The 21,856-nt window shown below is 38.9% G+C and overlaps 1 long non-coding RNA gene across 1 annotated transcript in view; it reads right to left on the minus strand.

Moving 5' to 3' along the window:
* Positions 1 to 675: 675 nt before the first annotated feature.
* The window catches only part of LOC103186407, a 100,773-nt gene continuing 79,592 nt past the window's right edge, over positions 676 to 21,856 (minus strand). Inside the window, exon 3 of the long non-coding RNA XR_006085065.1 lies at positions 676 to 725. This is a non-coding gene — a long non-coding RNA (uncharacterized LOC103186407). The remainder of the gene's footprint in view (positions 726 to 21,856) is intronic.

Below are 21,856 nucleotides of genomic sequence, written 5' to 3' on the forward strand. Positions count from 1 at the left end.
GAAGGTCTATTAAATCTGCTCACAATTTTTTTGCACAGATTCATTTTAAACAGTGGGCTTGAGATTGTCATTCACAAGCAGAAAACTTTGAAACATGGCATCTCAACTGCTGTCCTACTCAGCACAAACCAGGTTCAACAATGCACTGAGGAGGCTTCAGTTATGGAATTGACTCATTGAATTATTTAACATATAAGTCACAGCACATTTAATAAAGTGTGAATACATGTTACTGTATGTGGATAATCAACATTTGAGGAAGCCACAAGCTGCATTAACCAATAAAGCTGGAAGTGGACTATGGTATTTATAGTCTTCAAATGCCATTTTTTACCATGAAAAAAACTAGTAGCAAAAATACTTCAGTCAATTTACAAAATTTACCAAAAATCTCTTGGAACTCTTCTGTGATTACACCACTACCCAACATCACTCAACATGCTAGAAGATGGCTTCTTGTCTTCTTTAATGGCTCCTGTGTTTCAAATCCATGATAGAAATGAACATAAATGAACCTGGAAGATTGTAAAGATTTCTGTTCTGCCCAATTGCACTGAACTTCTGAAGAATCCACGTTTCTGTATCCTGAGCATAACATGCTGAAGAACACTATTACACTATTACAACTTATGTTGTAAACTCAGACTTACCCAGCTGGACCTCCACAGCATTATGTCTGTTTTCTAAAGGATAGAGTACCTTGGGTGGTTTGTCTGTCATTGGAGCTGTAAGAGAAATAACCACATATTAAGATACAGTACAGCAGACTAATTACCAATGATCCATAATGCACATAATAATTCTTGCATTTTATATACTGCTTTATCACATCATTGAAACATCTCAAACACTGTCATCATACTTCATACAAACATAATACAACATATGTGTGTACTTAGTGTGCCAGCTTCCACATGTACAGCATTTTGGTGCTGTAACCTAGTTAATTGAGTTAATTGCTTTACTTAACACAGCACAAAGGTTGGTGCTGCAAACAAGATGTGTCAACTCTTTTATGGAGGCAGTTAGCAGTGACACCATATCATCTTTGAGAGGTCTCAAAGCGTTTCACAGAATATACTGTAAAGTGAATTAATTGTATAGTTTATGGGTGCAATTCAACAGCCAATTGCACACAGCAGTGTACCACAAACAGTCATGGATTGAGTGACCAAATTATTATTATTTTGGTCATACCATAACATCATACTGCCTGTGAATATGCCAGAAAACTACTAAATACATCAACAAAGAGAGATTTTAATTAGATATTTTTAAAAATACAATTACACAATGAAAGACATTCACTGCAAAAACATAACTGTGAATAACTATCTGAAGTGTGCATTCGGTGAAGATGGAGTCAATATTTATCTATCTAGTTTTTCAGCTAGACACCAACTGGACAAAGAGCATGTACTTCTCATACCTATCAATGACACATCTCCCATTTGACCATTCCAGGGAGTGCAACTGCCACTGGATATGAAAATTAAGCCAATGTCACTTTCATAGACCAACTCTTTTAATTGAAAAAATGTGGCTACGTCAGTGGAAAAGGGACAAAGGGGGAACAGGGAAAAGTAGACACCACTCATTTTTAAACAATGTCATTTTTTGGCCATAAATATACAAAGTGAATAATATGAACCAATTACTAGACTTAATATGCAGAACACACCTCTAATGTCCAACTGTAATTACTAATTCAATTTTTATCAACTAGTTCATTATTAAAAGTATTTTATCTCACAAACAGCTATCAAGTGAATAACTTCCAGTTAATGGGAGCAACCATCAATTCCTTTTGGGAGGTAGTTAGCAGCGATACTGTAACATCACACTGCCTGTGTGTATGACAGAAAACTACTAAATGTGTCAAAAAAGAGAGGTTTTAATTAGTTATTTTAAAAAATCTAATTACAACATGAAACACATTCACTCCATTGGAATACCATTTGAAGTGCACACTAGAGAAGTGAACTCCAACACACAGAATGGCTACATTTCTGTGCATTTCAGGTCAGAGAAAGTTTTGACACATTACCAGACAATGTAGGTTGCCATTGACCTCCCTGAAGTATTTAAATGCTCCCGTATGTAAGTGAAGATCATTAACTTTGAAACGTTATTGCAATAAATTAAATAAATAACAAATTATAATAATCCTTGCATTTGGCACAGTGCTTTATCACGTCGGAAGGACCACTCAAAGCATTTCACAGGATTTACTGTGAAATTAAGTGACTGTGTATTTGTAGGCAAAGCAATGTCCCACAAACAGCCATGAAATGAGTGACAGATTTTATTTGGGGGATGTTGGCAAGGTCACATTAATATTAGGACTATATAGGGAAGTATTACATATAAATTGTGTATTGCATGTAAACTATTTGAAAGTTGGGTGCGGTTTGTTCCATAATTCACACACATTTAACTTCCCATGAACCATGTCATTGTTCATGACCTGTAAAGTGAGGTGCATTTACTTATTGACATTTATTATAAAATATCTTTATAACATTCTTTCCTAGGGAAAAGGAAGTCGTTTTTCATTTGCAATTGTAGATTTTCCATTTATTTCAATATTAAAGAGTCAATCATTCTCTTAGAATGACAGCCTGGTGCAATACAAATTAAATATGATATCCAATGTATCAACTTTTTAATTTTAATTGTTACTTCTATAACTTTTATAACTTTACGTGAACAAAGATGAAATGTTCTGCTCTCGTAGATTGCTCTATGTTTAGTGGAGAAATACCCAGCTGTTTTTTCTGTTAATACCCACACTCCTCAATGTACTTTATTGGAGTTCCCTGAAATACTAGAATGTATTGACAAACTCCCAGGTATAATCCCACCTCTCCTGCTTTATCCTGTTCTAGACCTTCCAGTCTGTGTTTAAACCTGTCCAGATTCCAACCGACAAACAGGACTGAGAGTGCCAGACCAGGTCACCAACCATATCTTCTAAATCTGCAATTAGGGCTTCCTAACTTCTTCAAATCCTTCACCACTTTTGATACCATTGAGTTGCTTCAGTCATCTCTAGATTTGTTTTCTTAAATGTTCTCTTCATTGACCTCCCTAGTTTCACCTTGAGCCATACTAGGCACCAAATGACCCCTGCTCCCCATTTCTGCTGCTCCACACACTTGGGTTGCTGCATTTCTCTTACTCCATCCATGCCATGATTCAAGGCCAAACTGTCATCATTGGGATGTCTTCCCAATGTGAAAAACACTAAAAGTGTAAATTGGATTTTATCTCTATGTCCCAACTTCCTGGAATTCCTTTCCAAATTTTCCTTGAAGATACTTATTATTTCACTTGCACACAATTAAATACCTGTAGTATATCATGAATTTCCTTCAGCTAACATTAAGTCCTGTAGTTTAGGGGTTAGAGCACTCGCCTCACAAGTGAGAGGACCTAGGTTCGATTCCCGGGAGGGCGAAACCTTAAGCAAGTTTCCCTAGTCCACATGCCTCTGTTTACCTAGCAGTAAGTAGGAACCCGGTTGTTAGTCGATTAGCAGATCGCTTTTCCGGTGGTAATAATCCCTTCAAAAAAATATTAAAAGAAGTGGTTACTCAATCCACGACTGTTTGTGGGACACTGCTGTGCGCAATTGGCTGCTGCGTTTTGCCTACAAAATATACAGTCAATTCACTTTACAGTATATTCTGTGAAGCTTGATAAGACGCTATATCAAATCCAAGGATTTTTTTAAAGTTATTATTAATGGCATTATAATAGCATGTTTAGTGGTTCATCTGCTTTTTAAAAAATCTGATGGATTTTGTGACACAACGTACGAAGTCAGTGGCAAAATAGCTGCATAGTACATATAACAAAATCATTACAAGCGGAGAATTCTTGAAGCAATCACTGTTCTGCTGTCATTTTAAATCTTATTTCACCATTACTTTATATATCTTCTGGCCATGTTGCCTTAATCAATAAATATAAAAAGATGTGCAATCTCATTGTCCTTGTTCAGTGGTAGCATTTTATCTTCTCCACTACATTGATGCTGATACAGTATTACAGGCAATGTCATACATTTAGGTAACCAGTCATATTTCTTTTTTTCATTACCCTTCATACCCCCAAGCAGGGGATCAATCGTAGCAAATGATATTTCAACAATAAGTACAAATAATCCAACCACTACAATAAAGCACTGTCACTTTGTTTTAATTCTCTATCCCAAGAAATGAAAACCTAACTCTAAACCAATGCAATGATTTAACTGCACTGTTAATACATATTTTTCCTGGCAATTTAAGCCCTCTTTATAACTAAGGGCTATAACTTAAAAAGGTTCTTTTATTTTTGAGGAGTACACCATGTTAAAAATTATATATGACATGCATTTTCTGCAAGGCTTTTTTTAATATAATAAACCTACCTTATGTTTTTGGTCAGCCGGGTGACTTAACACTTGCGGAAATCCAGTACCATGCTTAAGAATATCCAAACCAAATTGAGTTCCATCCATCCCACCTACTCGTAAAATTCAAGAGATGCTTGTCCAGCTAGGACCATCCTACCCATTAGGCTTTGGCTTGCAGGGTTAACGGAGCTAAGTGGGGAATAGTCCTTGCCCCAGGTGACTGATCTGCTCTTCCAAGCCGTGCTGATGCACCAGATTGGCGGTGTTGTCATCAGCAGTGCCCTGGAGTACTGCAGACCTGCCTGGCTCAGGAACAGGACGACCGAGACTGTCACAGAGGGTTGGCTCAATTCTGACATTTCATTGGCAAACATGTTACCTTGGCATCAGTTCAAGGAGGATCCCCAAGGAGGGTAGTCATCAGTTGGTCATTTAACATTAGACAAGCATGGGTTTGATCCCTCACTAGGTGGATGACAGGTACCAGAAATTCCCTGCGAGCTTCCTGGTTGGCAACATAGCTCAGCATGAAATGTGAGAGAGCATTTCCACCATCTTCCTGCCCACAACTTGGACACACGTCCCTTTCCATTGAGCGATGGTTCCACCAGTTGGAGGTGCGGAGCTTAAGCAGCATCTGATTACTTTTGCAAACCAATCAAGGTGGATTCCAAATTGTGGATGCACAAATGTGTGTTCATGCACTCAGAGTATAGGTAACACCTTCGAGCAGCTTTCACCCCAAGCCTCGGAATTTCAGCTATCTGACGGACATCATCCTTTGGCAAATAGGCATTCACAATTTATACATTTATAAAAGTAGACACTGTTTTTAGAAATACTAACTGATTCACCAATGTGCTTGCAGTATATCTTCATTTAGGACTGCTTTTAAATAGATATTTCAGTGCTTTCACTCAATTTTTGAAAGCATTCAAGTGTCCACCTTTTTGTGTTCAAAAGAATGTCAGCACAGCAATCATTTAAATGCAATCCATTTTTAAACGGCCCCACTATTTTTTAAATTATTTTTGAAAAGCCTCGTCACCACATTTCAGCTATTCCTTCAAAAACTGAAAAAAAGGAATAATGCTGAGTTGCTGCATGGGATAAAAAAGAGTAAATATACAACCATAATCTAACTATACATAGAAAACTCTTATGAATTATGAGACAAGTGTAAATAGGAACTTGACCAGTGCACTTTGGCTGACACAGTGTAAAAACCCAATTAATATAATAAGCCCAATTGTACTGTTCTTCTATCACCACTCTTCCCAGTTTCCAAGCAATAGAAAAGGGTTTGTGATAATAATAATCATCATCGCGTTTGATGGAGTGTCTTATCATACCTTTGAGATGTCTCAAAGCACTTCACAGAATGTAATGTTTGTCAAAATTGTTTAATTTGGGAGTGCCCAAATTATTTATTTTTTGAAGGATTACCCTCAGAAAAGCGATCTGCCAATCGATTAAAAACCAGGTTCCTACTTACTGCTAAGTAAACAGAGGCGTGTGAAATAAGAAAACTTGCCCAGTGTTTGCATCACCTTGGAATCAAACCCAGGTCCTTTCACTTGCGAGGCGAGTGCTCTAACCACTAAGCTACAGGACTCCACTTGTAGTGTGTGCGATGCAATCTTTAATCATTGAAACACACAAATAGGTCTTTCAGCTAATTAACTGCAACACTGTTGCTGTGCTTAACGTTCTAATATAAAACAACATTGATTTTTACTACTGAATTCCAATACAACTATGAAAGTAATTGTTGTAAGATAACTCATACGTGTGCTGGTAAACTTCTTCATTTGTCAATCCAAACACTCATAAATCCATCACTCTACACCACACACTTTGTCCTATTCCTGTGTCTGTGTCTGTGTCGCCTCGCAGCGAGATCGCGGCCGGGACCGACCTATCTGATCAGGACGGTGCTGCCTGTCCCTCTGCGGGGGCGAGAACACGGCAGAAGTGTTTTATAGAGAGCCTAATAANTTTTTAATTTAATTTTTTAATTTAATTTAATTTAATGTTTTACACAGAGCCTAATAATATTCCCTCCAAAACCAAAAACAATAATAAATTGGTCATTTTCAATCCATGACTGTTTGTGGGACATTGCTGTGCGCAATTGGCTGCCGCGTTCGCCCACAAATATACAGTCAATTCACTTTACAGTGTGTTCTGTGAAGCGCTTTGGGACGTCCTCCCGACGTGAAAAGCGCTATATCAAATGCAAGGATTATTATTATTATTATTATTATTATTATTCCCAGTGTCTATTGTACTTCCTGCCCTTTTTCTCATTGGCTCTTTTATTAATTGTCAATTTACTCTTAAAAGAGTATCCAACAATAGTCCTCCTATAACTATGATTGGCAATATGGTTACTTGTCTAAGTTGGTAATGGCCTTAGCTAGCATCTACCAGGCAAGACCATTTTCAACTCGTGGCAAAGTGAAGGCAATGGCTTATAGTTTGATTGAATGCAATAGAACGATAATAATGCTTGCATTTGTTATACTACCTTATCACCGCTAGAACATGTCTCAAAGCGCTTCACTCGATTTACTGTAAAGGGTATTGTATGTATGTTTGCAGGCGAACACCAACAAATCTCTTCGACAAATCACCAGTGATAAGGGAGACTAGGGGCGTGGAGAAAGAGTAATTTTCTCAGTTTCTCACCACCTATTTTGTTCATTACAAAACAATGCTCTAGTTTTCTGCATGGTTGGATTCATATTCTCAGTCAGGCATGACTCCAGCTTTGCACATTGTCTTCTTTTCTCCCCTCCTTTTCAAAATGCTGTTAAATGCTAGTCTACTGTTCTCTGGGAGCCTGCAGCCTTCTGGTACTAGCCCAAGTGGCCAGTCTTCACATTGTGAGCCAAGAGAATTAATTGCAATGGCCTATTTAATAGTGGAGTGCAATCTGTCTTCACTATAACTTCATACCCATTCATTATCTGGTAGTTGTCACTGGTAACAAATAAGAGCGAAATGTTGTATGAGATACCTTACTTTACCAAGGGACACTGATGCCGATGTTTCATTTCTTACCCTGAATAAGATCAAATAGCTGCACAGACCATGAATCACTTCAACAATACTTCTTATCTCTATGGCTCAGTAGCACAAGGAATATACTGAGTAGTAGACAGGGAGAATCACTATTTTGCCAATAATAGTTATCATTTTTCCATCCATTCAAAATTCCACTCTTGGGCTAGTTGTCTTCTCGCTCCCCATTAGTTTCATTACCATATTTGATGACCACTGTTGGGAAACGAACATTTTTAAATAATGAACTCAAGAAATAATGGTTCAAATGAGCTGCATGCCATAAGGTATCAGCCTGGCTCAGGTGGTAGCACTATCTCATTTGAATCAGAAGGTTGTGGGTTTACATCCCACATCGGGACTTTGAACTCATTTAGTCGATTGCGACAGTTTTCACTCCTTGATGAATGTGCAAATTTTATAAACGCTTTCGTACTAAGTGGCCTCCACTTTCTCTCCTAACCTAGTCGGTGTGAGTCCCTATTTCAAAGGTGAACCAAGCAAGTCACAGTCACACACAGACAGGCATTCCCAGTTAACGCCAATGTCCGGTAACTGGAATGTCTAATCGGAATTTGATCTCTCTAGTAGACCTCCGATCGGACAACTACTCTCCGAAGTGTTCACTCCTTTTCTTGTCTGGAATACTAGAGACTCGAGGATACATTCGGTAGGAACAACGGCTCTTTATCAAAACCTAGCCACCCTAGGCTACCTTACATGTAGGGAACACAACAATGGAAGATAAACAACAATGGGATTAAACATAACCTCACACATAACTATTACAACTGGCAGCACAATGCTACATCAGTAAATATATATTAAACCAACCCTGACTGTACAGTAGTCCTGTAGATGTCAGTTCGTACCGAATGACGACCATTAGTTAGCAACCACGAGGAGTGCCGAGCATTGCTTTATATAGGCGTGCGCCTCCGCCCACTTTATGATGTGAATTCGAGGGTTTTTTCCTGCACTTGCGCTCACGTGCTTTTTAGCTGACTATCAATCAAACAGCCCTGGACCTATACATTGTTACAACTTGTGTACTTGCTAACTCTATTGCAAGCCGCTTCTACCACAGAACCTATTAAAGGGGGCAGGCTTCCCCAGTTCCCTTAAATAATACTATATAGTTACATATTATTTACACATTACAAAAGACTGCAAGAATAGGGTAATCGTGACACTATGCTGACACTCCAATATTGTGCTGGAGGTGTGCTATAGTCAGAGGTACCGTCCTTCAGGTAAGATATTAAATTGTGGTCCTGTGTGCCCGTTTTGATAGACGTTAAAGATCTTATGGGACTTTTGAATAAGAGAAGGCAGTTGACCTGGCCAAAAGTCCCCCAGATACAACTGGTCATTCACTTCATGGCTGTATGTAGGACAATGTTGTGTACAAATGACCTACAAAATACAGTAAAAAAAATACATGGCTAATGCGTTCGTTGCAAAAGGGTTAGAGAACAAGAGCAGGGAAATCTTTCTGCAGTTGTGTAAGGCCTTGGTGAGACCGAACCTAGAATACTGCGTGCAGTTTTGGTCTCCTTATTTAAGAAAGGACATACTCGCCTTACAGCATAGATTCACTAGGTTGGTTCCTGGGATGAGGATAGGTTGAGTATTCTCTAGAATATAGAAGAATTAGAGGTGACCTGATAGAAACTTATAAGATTCTTAAGGATCTTGACAGGGTAGATACCGTGCGACTGTTTCCCCTGTTTGGAGAATCTAAAATTAGGGGTCATAGTCTCAAGATTAAGGGTCAACTTTTTCGAACTGAGTTGAGGAAACATTTCTTCACTCAGAGGGTAGTGAATTTGTGGAATTCTCTACCCCAGAAGGCTGTGGACACTCAGTCATTGAAAATATTCAAGACTAAGGTTGATAGATTTCTAAAGGATAAAGGGATATGGGGATAAGGTGGGTAAATGGAATTAGGTTAGAAGATCAGCCATGATTTTATTAAATAGCAGGGCAGGCTCGAGGCGCCGAATGGCCTACTCCTGCTCCTATGCCTTATGGTCTTATGGTCTTAATATTCAGTAAATCCTGTGAAGTACTTGGAGAATGTCTTTCCAATATGAAAGGCACTATATAAAAATTATCATCATCATAACAGCTTTGTGCCACTGGTAAATGCATACTTATTTCAATAACTGGTTAATGCAGAACTATTTTGTGTTCAGTTTACTATTCCCTAAAGTTAAATCAAATGTAGCCTTTTCTATTCTTTATAAGTTTTGAAAAAACAGACGAAAACCAAATAAACCTGCTTGTTCCCTCCGCTTGGCGGGCACTGGCCTGCTCCAATTTCCCTGCATTGTCCGCCTCACCATTGTCGGTCTGACCTTCACCTTTTCTGCCCCCACCCTGCGAAACTCCATCCCGGAATCCCTCTGCTGCGCCGCCTCAATACTTTCCTCTTTGATCATGTTTCAGCCACCCTCTCACCCCCCTAACCCTACCCCTCTTGATTCCAACCCCCAGCCTCAAGTGCAAACCCTTGGGACATCCTTCCGACGTGAAAGGCGCCATATTAATGTAATTTTGTTGTTGTGCTCTTGTTGTAAATTCGTATTGACCAATTCCAGCCTGAAAAACTCTAAATTTTCCAAAAATAGTTCTGCAAAAGCTGATTATTAAAATAAATATACCTTTAGCATGTCAGACAGCAAGAAAGCTGTGAGACAACAAAAACAAAAATTTGTATAGTGCCTTTCATGTCGGGAGGATGTCCCAAGGCGCTGGACAGACAGAATTACGGCAGCAAGAAAGCTGTTTGATTCTCTGTTGTACAAAGTGCTGTGGCATCACCACAGTTTTAATCTTTGATGGATTAGGCTGTTCTTTTATGATGCAATTCATTTCTGCTGAACAGTGCTGTGGTTATTTTCTCTCCATTTAGAAACTTAATATAAATGTCAATTTTTTTTAACATAACTATCTTCAGGTGGAGATCAAAGAACTTCCAAAACAACTTTGATTCATTTGTTAATGAAATACAGGTTAGTTTGTATGTAACAAAAAAGCAGACTTGCATTCCGACTCTCTCTCTGTCTTGCAGAAAATCACTAGGAAATTCAGTCACAGAGCCTGTAGAGCACAAGTGCGCTTGATAGAAGAGGTAGAACATGTCAGGAGAGTCTTTCAGTAAATACTTTTCAGGTCGTATGCAGAGGTCCCAGTTCTGCACTAAAGGTTTGTAGTCTCCTAGTTTTTAAGTATGTCACTCACACTTCCTTTTGGCATGCTGCAAATTGGTACTGATCCACACAATTTTGTTTGAATTCAACCTCTTTCCTCACCTAATAATGGATTTTTACTCAAGGGTATCCTTGAAGAGTTCTTTCCCTGCTGCAAGCCACAAATAATGAATGTTCTCCAAAAGTTTAAATACAGATGATTGAGTTCAAATAATTTCAATTACATTTGTTTTTGCTTTAAACTAGCCAATCTTTCTCACTAAAAGTATCAGGCACCTTCTGCAAGACCGTACAGAGTGTTTTAGCTGCAAGCCATAAAAGAGTAAAATGCTGAAATGAGAGTATTGCCATAAATTTTCAAGATCCAATTATTTTGAGTATATTGATTTTGTGTTAAATGAATTTAAATGGATTTCTCTAAAGCAAGTGGGTTTGAACTGAAATGGGTTTCCTTAAAGCAAGTGGGTTTATGTGCTAGAACTAAAAAATTGCAGAAATCACCCTATAGTTAAATATCTACCCATGTAAAAAACAATATAGAAATGTATTCATTCCTCATCAATGAACATGGACTAATATGCATGTAATCTTTATTAAGCAACAGGTAATATTTTGAATGAGTTTTTTTCACAATTCATGGATTATTCAGGGTTAAGACATCTCAAACACAGGAGTAAGTTAAGACCATCAAAAGTCAGGGCCTTGCAGATTAGTTTTACAACAGCACCAGGTACCTGGAATGAAAGGGATTTAAAACTATAAAGAGAGATTGAGCAAACTGGAATTATATTAGTTGGAGTTCACAAGGTTAAGGGTTGATCTGATTGAGGTGTTCAAAATAATGAAAGGTATTGACAAAGTAAATGATTCTTCAGTGAAGATTCTTCAATGCAGGTCAAGTGGACAGAACTTTAAAGCTAAATAAAAATTGGAACTGAGCACACAATCTTTCACAACACAGCAAGACCCCATCATAACGTGGTATTTGGTAGTTGGTGTTCATAAAATCCTAACCTGCTTTATACTGGGATGTGCTTGCCAGTCAGCTCTTCTGTATTGCAATGTTACTCATGACCTGAATCGTTACTGAGTATGAGGCCAAAAAAAAGGCCGACGTCCTCATCGTTAGGTTGCCATCGCTGTCACTTCCTACACACTGCACATGCAGAAAGCTGCTGATCGCATAATACACAACCAAGCTTATTCACACTAGTTAATCACATCCCCCACCTCGCCTGCCCCACCATTGGTGGGCGGGCTTCAGCCACTTCAGCCCCCACTCTCTGGAACTCCGTCCTATAGTCTCTTCACCTCGCCCCCTCCAAAACCCGTTTCAAGACCCTCCTCTTCGATAGTGCCTTTCATCACCCTCCATCCCCCCTGCCCTCCGCACTCCCCGATTCCAACCCCCAGCTCGTGTCCAAAACACTGATTGTCCAGCGCCTTGGGATGTCCTACTGACGTGAAAGGCACTATGTAAATGTCATTTTGTTATTGTTGTAAATAAGTTTGTGGATTGTCCTGATGCCCGCACAACCCTACTAGATTGAGTAGGTCAAGTTGTACATTGTCACTCCTGAGCATGTACAGCTCAGGAATACAGCTGCAAGTCCAAAGGGCTCTTGTCTTTATATGTGAAATCTTGTAGCTCAGTGGTTAGAGCATTCGCTTCACAAGCGAGATATCAGGGTTCGATTCCCAGCAGGGCGAAACCTTGGGTAAGTTTCCTTACTCCACATGCCTGGTAATAATCCCTTGAGAAAAAAAACAATAATAATTTGGTCACTTCAATCCATGACTGTTTGTGGGACACTGCTGTGTGCAATTGGCTGCCGTGTTTTGCCCACAAAAGTGCAGTCAATTCACTTTACAGTATATTCTGTGAAGTGCATTGAGAGGTCTAGAAGATGTAAAAAGCGCTATATCAAATGCAAGGATTATTATTATGTGAACCATGTCATAACAAAACAGAGTATGAGGGAATTGACTGTATTTGGAATTGCCCCATGATGGCAACCGGTTTCCTACTTACTACAAGGTAAACAGAGGTGTGTGGAGTAAGGAAATTTGCCTAACATTTCGCCTTGCTGGGAATTGAACCCAGGACCTCTCGCTTGTGAGGTGAGTGCTCTAATCACTGAGTTACCGGACTCCACAATGTGATGTATAGTTCTGAGAAGAGATTTTTTTGTTCGAGACATAGTGTTTAGCTTAATCAATTCCCAAATGCCCCATACTGTCTGGGTTACTTTGGAATTAGTACATATAGAGAATAAAAATCCTCTGGGAGCAATATTCCTCTTGTTGGTCATGAGGACCTTTAAGAAAGAAATCATTTTATGATTATAAGATTGGTGATAATTTTCCATGAACTAGCTCCATGATGTCTATAGTTTAAGAGTGAAGCATCCACTTAGGAAAAAGTCGTAGGAAGCACTGAACAGACAACTGATAAAGTCATTACTCTGTATAAGAAACAAAGGATGCAGATTTAGCAAGGGATTGGAGTAACACAGGATAGGCATTTATATAGTGCCTTTCAGTCGGGGGAATGTCTCAAAGTACACAATATGTAGAAAAGTGTAGTTACTGTACTTTGTACAGTAGGACGTCCCATCGTCCTCCCGATGTGAAAGGTGCTTTCCAAATGTAATTTTATGTTGTATTTGTAGGTGCCTAGTATTTTAATGACTGCCAAACTAGCAAGTCAACCCCATTTTATAGAGGCAGAAGACCTCCAATACAATTGTGGAAGAAACAATGCAATGTTTGACTTTCTGATCTATGGCTCAAGGAGAGAGATGGGAGTAGATGGCTTTCTTTGAAAATGCATCTTCCATCATTCGTCACATGTGGCAAGAGGTATGGAAGAGATCCCACGATGCAAAGAAAGGCTTATGTTCTGAGGTTGGATCACAAGATGTGAAGACTTGACAGTGTGATTGTGAAGAAGCTAATATGGAGTTGAATTTGTGCCATGCCCACATGGAAGACCCAAGCTCTGCCACACCCTCTCTTCAGTCGGGTCCAGGTCCACAGATGCAGGCTCCTGCAGAGACCTCTGTATGCCTCCTATTCAGCCCTTTCATTCTTGGTCATCACAGTAGCTGCAAAATAAATCTCACGAAAGGATGGCTCACAAATTGCCAAAACTAGCACTCTGCAAAACCTACATGCCTACATGATTAAATACCACAACATTTAGAGAGAACAAAAAAGTGAAAAAGTTAGATTTCTTCTATTTATTGTATTAATTAGCATCAATTAAGTGACTTAATGTCTCTTTTCAGAAGGTTCAGAAACTGCTGTGGGTCACTTTTAAAGAAAATCACCAGCTCTGCTTCTAAATACTGCTAAAACTTTGATTATCAGCCTCTTAGCATTCCATTTAAATTTTAAAAAAAAACACAACGGGGGAAACTTGCTGGATTCTGCCAGATCAGCAATGACAAAACTTTTATTTTTGGTCACAAAGAAAGATAATCGTTGTGGAGGGGAGTGAGGGGGAGTATCAAGTATTTACCTTTTTCTCAGAATGGTCTTACTCTGTGGAGTAGAGTCAAATGGCCTATTCCTATTGCTATGCCTCACTGCTGACAGATATTGAGCATGGCTATAAATATTTCAATTTTGGTCTGCTCTTAATTAGATTTTTGTGTGTGTTCTATTATGGGAAGAATTTCACTTTGATTCAGTTACAGAGCTGCTATACAAAATGTGTCAGCTGGGCTCAGTGGTAGCACTCTCACTCTGTATCAGAAGGCTGTGGATTCAAGCCCCACTTCAGGAATTGGAATCACACAGTCTAAGCTGATGCTTCCAATGTAGTGCTGGGGGTGTATTGCATTGTCAGAGGTACCGTCCTTTGGATGAAACGTTAACCCAAGGTCCCATCTGCCTGTTCAGGTGGAGATTAAAGATACCATGGCATCACATAAAAAGAGAAAGGTAGTTCTCCCATGTTTCACCCACAAAATACACAGTCAATTCACTTTACATTATACCCTGTGAAGCACTTTGAGATGTCTTGATAATGTAATAAGGTGCTATATCAAATGCAAGGATTACTATCAATTATTAACAACAAATTACATTTGAAAAAGCACTTTTAACGTCAGGAGGACATTCTAAGATGCCAGACAATCTGAGATTTGGACCCGAGCAAGCGTTTGGGATTAGGAGGGGTGGAGGGCAGAGAGGGTAGGGGTAGGAAGGTGGCCGAAGGCGCGGTCGAAGAGAAGGGTCTTGAGATGTGTCTTGAAGGAGGCCAGGGAGGGAGCAAATTGAAGGGACTGTGGGATGGAGCTTGAAAGGGTGGGGGCAGAGAGGCTGAAGGCCTGAATGCCGATGGTGGGGCAGGCCAGGCATGGGACATGTAGCAGACCAGAGACTGCTGAGCGGAAGGAGCAGACAAGTCGATTTGGTGATGGGTTTGTCAGATACCCAACTGACCAAAGTAAAGTTTAACTGGATGGTTCTTGTTCACATATACACAGAATTGTAGCTACAGATACAAAGGTTAATAATAACAATAATAATAATTGCTTATAACAATGTCTCACAAACAGCCATAGAGTGAGTGAACAATTTTATTTGGGGAATTGTTGGCCAGCACACCTGGAGAAACTCCATTATTTATAGTACCGTGGGATTCTCCTGGTTTACTGCCCCCCCCCCAAACCTTCTAACTCCATCCTCACAGATATCTCCTCTCATCTCTGTCCCTCTGCACAAAACTCCTGCTCATAACGGGCAATTTCAACCTTCATCTCATTTCCCCTGCCTCATCTCCTCTGACTTCACCACCATCCTTTCTTCCTGGACAAGCAAATAGATAATCTTGGGCTCATAGAAACCTGCCTATACCCAGGTGACCCATCCCATCGAAGCCTCCCCACCTAGTTACACTTTCCACCACACACCTCACCCCCAATCAATGAGGCAGCAGGGTGGCCCTCATCTCCAAAACCTCTACTGAGCCACTGAGAGTTATTCAGTTCCTATTAACCAGGCAAGCCAAAACCCTAATGGGTAGGGTGCTCCAAGCTCATAACACACAGAGGTGCACTTCCATGCTACAATGTTGTGTATCTGTGAACAAGGACCATCTGGGTAAACTTTATTTTGTTCAGCTGGGTATCTGACAAACCCATCACCATGCTTAAGAGTATACAAACCAGATAGAGCGTTCCACATATGTGTGCCAACTACACTTGAAATGTCCCTGTTTCTGGAATGGATTATAGGACCAGATTTCTTAAAATAACCAATGTGAAAACTCCAAAGGAAAAGATTCTTATATCAAGCAAGAAATGCATTGAACAGATTACTTCTCAGACATAGACTCCCAGTTCAACCTCCCAAAGTACTCTTAATCTGAGACAACGTTACAAGCACAGGTATTATGTTCCTCAGCAGACTGCCTAAATTGTGCCCTGAACCTGGGAAAAGTGGCTTTAGTCGTAAAATACATCTCTGCAGGGAGACCCTATGTATATCAGCTGATCTGCAAGAACTTGGCTTTGAAGTGATCTTGGGTTGCTAAGGTGTCACTGGTTGACTTGATATAAATGGGATTCACCGGAGAAAAGCCACTTTTTGTCCCAAAGTGCTTTTTCTTGCATTAAAGCACCATTTACTTTGCCATTTTCCCAGTGAGCTTCTTCTCCGTCCTTTAGTCCATATGTAACTATTTTATTATGTAACCACATGCATTATTTTAGATCGATTGTTAATAATGGAATAGTTTTGTTAAATGATTTATTTTCTGTACAATTCTTTTATCAAATGAAAACAGTGTCTGGTCAGAATATGCAAGGTAGTCTATTGCAGAAGTACAATGGACTATTGCAGAAATGACGAACACAATGCAGCAATATTGAATTTTCACCCATCATCAAATAAAATATATATACTGTACTTTGGCGTTTTCTGCTAATGAGGCCAGAAGAAATATGGGATCAGCGATGAACATGCAACAAAGATATTTTTAGTACTAAAAGGCAAGCAAGAACAATGTTGGTAACTAGTCAGTCTGCTGTGCAGCACAAAGCACAACCTGTTTTGTAACAGTTAATAGCACACTTGCTCTCAGTGAAGGCTGACACACCAGTGCAGCATTAGGAGAGTGCTGCATTGTCAGAAGGGTGTCTCTTGTACGAAGCATTAAATCAAAGTCCCACCTGCTTTATCAGTTGGCTGTTAAATATACCATGAGAAAGGATTTTCACCTAGTGAACTGAATAACAATCTTCTAGAAAGATGAATGATCGTTCACCCCATGGCTTTTTTGGTGGGACCTTGCTGGTACAAATGGATACCATGTTTGCCTGCAAAAACTGTTAGTGCACTTGATAATAATTTGACGTGATCACTTTGAAACAGTTCGACATAATAAAGTGCTACAGAAATGCAAATTTTTCTAACAGATGGTGATTCAGGTGTTAGATAAAATAATGGATATGTTGTGAGTGATTTCCATAATAATAATAATCCTTCCATTTGCCTTTCACATCAGGAGGACATTGCAAAACACTTCACAGGATTTATTGGGAAATGGATTGATTGTGTATTTGTAAGTAAACATGACAACCCAATTGCACACAGCAGTGTCCCACAAACAGCATTGAAATGAATGACCAATTTTACTTGGGGGATTATTGACCAGAACACAGAGAGAAACCCTCTTCTCTTTTCATGTGGTGGCATAGAATCTTTAATGTCCGCCTGAACAGGTAGACGGGATCTCGGTTTCACATCTCATTCACAGGATGGCATCTTCAACAATGCAACCGCACCCACCCACAGCTCAGTGAATGTGAGTTCAAGTCCCGACCTGGGGCTTGAACCCACAACCTTTGGACTCAGAGTAATCCTAATTGAGCTAGCAGACACTTGCTGATAAACAATGCTGATGAGCATCCAGCAAGATGGTCAGAAGAAGATCAAAGTGTGACCAAAAGATGAATTAGATATGATTCATAAACTCTACTTAATGCAAAAATACTCAGAAACTTGATATATACTAAATATAAACATGAAGGACAAGGGAATAGAAGGATATGGGTGGGAGTAAAGAGATTGAGACTCATGTGGAATATGAACATCAGCATGAATTAGTTGGGCTGAATGGCCTGTTTCCATGCTGTACAATCTATGTAAGTCTATGTAAACCTTAAAAAAAGTTGCCTTCACATTACCCCCTATTTTGAAATGCATTTTCTCCTCTCTTTTGTTCTTCCCAGAACCACACATTATTCTCAAACTCAAGAGATCAGCTCGCAGGGAATACATCTTTTAAACTGTTCACAGGATAATGGACTGAAATGACTCATCCCTTTATTTTTCTCTTTTCTTTCTGTGGACAAGCAGCTAGGCTATGTTCAACACCTACCATAACAGTGTGGCTAAGATAATTGCCTCACCATTTGAGGAGTCACAGGCTCCAAACTAATTCTACTTTACCACCCCCTAACAGAGCACAGTTCTTTGGAGAATTGTTTTTAGAGTATTATTTTAAAAAAATATATATAATTTACAACTATCATATTGAATACTGTAAATAAAATATTATAGAAACTGAGGACTCCGAATAAAATATCAGAATAAAGATTATCAATACTCACAGGAAAGACCTTTCTGATCATAAAATCCTGACTATGAAAGATATCACTTTATTCCTTAGACATCACTAAGGAGTCCTGTAGCTCAGTGGTTAGAGCACTCGCCTTGCAAGCGAGAGACCTGGGTTTGATTCCTGTCAGGGCAAGTTTCCTGATTTCACACGACTGATAATATTCCCTCAAGAAAAAAAACAATAATTTGGTCGCTCAATCCATGACTGTTTGTGGGATACTGCTGTGTGCAAGTTGGTTGCTGCGTTTCGACCACAAATATGCAGTCAATTCACATTACAGTCTATTCTGTGAAGTGCTTTGAGACGTCTAGAAGATGTGAAAAGCTCTATATCAAATGCAAGGATTATTATTATTACAATGAAAGGACATTAAAATGTTTGAATAAAAACTATTTATGTATCAAATTAAACCTGTAATGATAATATTTAAGGCAAAGGAGAAATCTTTCTGAAAGCAAAAGGTAAAAGTAGAAACTTTTAAGATTTTGCCTTTATAAAAGAAATCTCTGTAACATCTCCAAAATGTTGAATCTGTACCTAACATTACTACAATTTCAAAGATGCCATTGACGAGGATAAAAACTGCATTTCATTTCAGTCATTAAAAAGCTAGAACCAGTTAAACCACAAAAAGAAGCCAAGCAGAACAAGAAAGGCATCTGTAACTTCACAGCAAATCTGACCATTTTATGTTCACCAAAGTTAATCATCCATCAATAAACCAAGTTGACAGCCAACAGCATTATTGCTCAAGAACCGGCCTCTGTTCACAACAAAACGAATATTGAATATTATGAGAATTGAAAGATGAAATAAGGGCTAGGGAAACATTGCCTATACATTTGTATTTGGTAAGTTGAGTAACACTGTAGTGAATACAATTGAGTAATACAGTAATGTGGTCACTATGGAAAGAAGATTGGGTTTGATTAGTATGTAATTACTTAGTGTAAAATTACTTTTGTGCAGTATTCCTAGGGCTCTGTCTTGGTCTTCTCCTCTTCAACATGTATGTGCTCCCTCTTGATGATATCATCCGCAGATATGGAGTCAACTTCCACAAGTATGCGGATGGCACCCAACTCTATCTCTCTGTCTACCCTTTGTCTAGCTCCCTCCCTTGCCTCCTTCAAGGCACATCTCAAGACTCTCCTATTTGACTGCACTTATGTCCAGCCTCCTACCCCTACTCTCCCTACCCTCAAACCCCACTGATTCCAAACCCCTGCTCGTGTCCAAATCAATGACTGTTCAGCACCTTGGGAAAGACGCTATACAAATGTGATTTGCTGTTGTTGCCAATTTTGCAGAATGTAGCAATTTCACTATTGAAGAGAATGGTTCAGGTTTTTAGGATTTACAATAATGTGGAAATTACAACTGCAATGTTTCTTACAGATTCAATGCTTTACACATGAAAAATGTTGAAGACCACAGTTCCTCCCCCCCACCCCCCGCAAACTGACATGGCTAAAGATTTTTTAAAGTCATATGACTCATTCATTTTAATCATCTGCAGAATGGCTCAGTGGTATATCATCTAAAAATAATGGTTTTGTTTTTCCATTGATAAGCCTAATGTCCTCATCTCTGAGACTGGCATGTAACAAGTCAGCTCTCTGTCATTTCGTGACATAGCTTTGTTACATTTCATAGCTTTGATGTTTTCCAGGAGGTTGGTAACATTTTAAAGGAGATATCAAAAGTCTATGTAGTGACTTTGTCCCATTTTGTGATCACATGCACAAAATGCATAGATTTATCAGGTCAATGTGTCTCCAGGTCCTAATAAAACTATTTGCATAGATCTGTTGAAATTTGACTTAACTGAAACAAGAAATTTGAAAAACACATTGTACAAAGTTACTGCATCCCGCATTCACGTCTTTATATGCGCTACAAACATAGTTACTGAAAACATCATTGTGGCATGAACTGGTGTGCAGACACCTGGACATATTCTGTAAATGTAAACGTAGCAACCAGTGTGTAAAGGTATATCAATAAGGGGAACAAATGGTGAATCTCACCAGGTCAGCTGAAGGTACTGGAGGAAAAAAAGTCTGTTGTAAAAGAGAATACATCATATATTGCGATCTTCAGACAAATATGAGACAATGCCAGCCCATTCCACCATTCTGTGTACGTCTGCTTGCAGTTGGTTACAGTCCTCCTCGCTATTTACTACCCTACCTAACTTTGTATCATGTTCTCTGCCCACTTCTTTTATGGTTGAAAAATGTCAAGAACAACTTCCACTGGTCCATGAGCCAATAACTGTAATAAATACATTTAAGATCATTACCATAATATTAAATAAAGGGAAACATTATATTTTTCTTTTTCACAGAGAGTTATGAAATGATGGGTGCAGCAAAATATATAATAGAGTTTAAAAGGGAATTTGAAAAGGAAAAAATATTAAAAGGTATAGGGAAAAGACAGGGACACAAGACCATACAGATCATATGAGCCAAATGGCCTTTTTCTGTACTATGATTTTATGAAACTTAACCTCTAGATTTTGAAGACCACTTTGATACAGGTCATGAAAATACAAAGCGTCCTTTTCCATAACACTATACATCATTGTCATTTTATAATTGAGGTAAAGCATTCAAGTTGCTTTTAACCACAAGCACTGGAGTGCTGATGAGTTGTTGTTTTTCTTAACAGTGCAGGTTAAAATTGATTATTGGACTGTTTGCTTATTTCAGCACCAATTATTTTCCCTGACTTTATTCCACAAAAATACATACTTTAATAAGATGTGCTAGGTGGACACAAAAGATAACCAAACCTGCAGAGATTGAAGTTACCAAAATATTGTTATTCAAAACTAGGACTAGTTTATATTCTGGAGTATTTCTCGCTCTTTGCAGGTTATTGAATGATATGCTTATGGAATCCAAATATTATTAGTTACTTACCTCTAGGTAGTAACAGTCAACAACAATAATAAAATATCTTGGGAAAGATTTTCCCTGGGATCCTTTTATATGTTATTCATCATACAAAGTTGTAGATTTTTTTTTCTTGTGATTATTATGAAAAGTGACAAGTTGTGAACTGGAATTTATGATGTCAGACTGGTTCCGTTGGTAGCACTGAATCAGGAAGTTCTGGGTTCAAGTCCATTTTGGGACTTTGAACTCATAGTCCATGCTGATACTCCAGTTGGAGTGCTGTGTTGTCAAAGGTACCATATTTTGTATAAGTCGTTAAACTGATATCTTGTATTCAGGGGGATGTTAAGGATTCATTGGCACTATTCAAAAAAGGAAGTGTTTTTTCCTGGTGTCCCGCATAAATTGCTCATTCACTTCATGGCTACTTATGGGTCCTTGCTTTGCACAAATTGGCTGCCACAGTTGTCTACAAATACGCAGTCACTACAGGACACAGGTCCCAGTGAAGTCCATTGAAATGTTTCAACATTATAGGCGTGATATCAAATGCAACTATTATTATTGTCCATTTCAGATGTGGTTCATCCTTTCCAACTCATCACTATCCAAATATATATTTGTATTTTAC

The sequence above is a fragment of the Callorhinchus milii genome, unplaced genomic scaffold (assembly GCF_018977255.1).
Source record: "Callorhinchus milii isolate IMCB2004 unplaced genomic scaffold, IMCB_Cmil_1.0 Scaffold4, whole genome shotgun sequence".
NCBI classification, from domain to species: Eukaryota; Metazoa; Chordata; class Chondrichthyes; order Chimaeriformes; family Callorhinchidae; genus Callorhinchus; species Callorhinchus milii.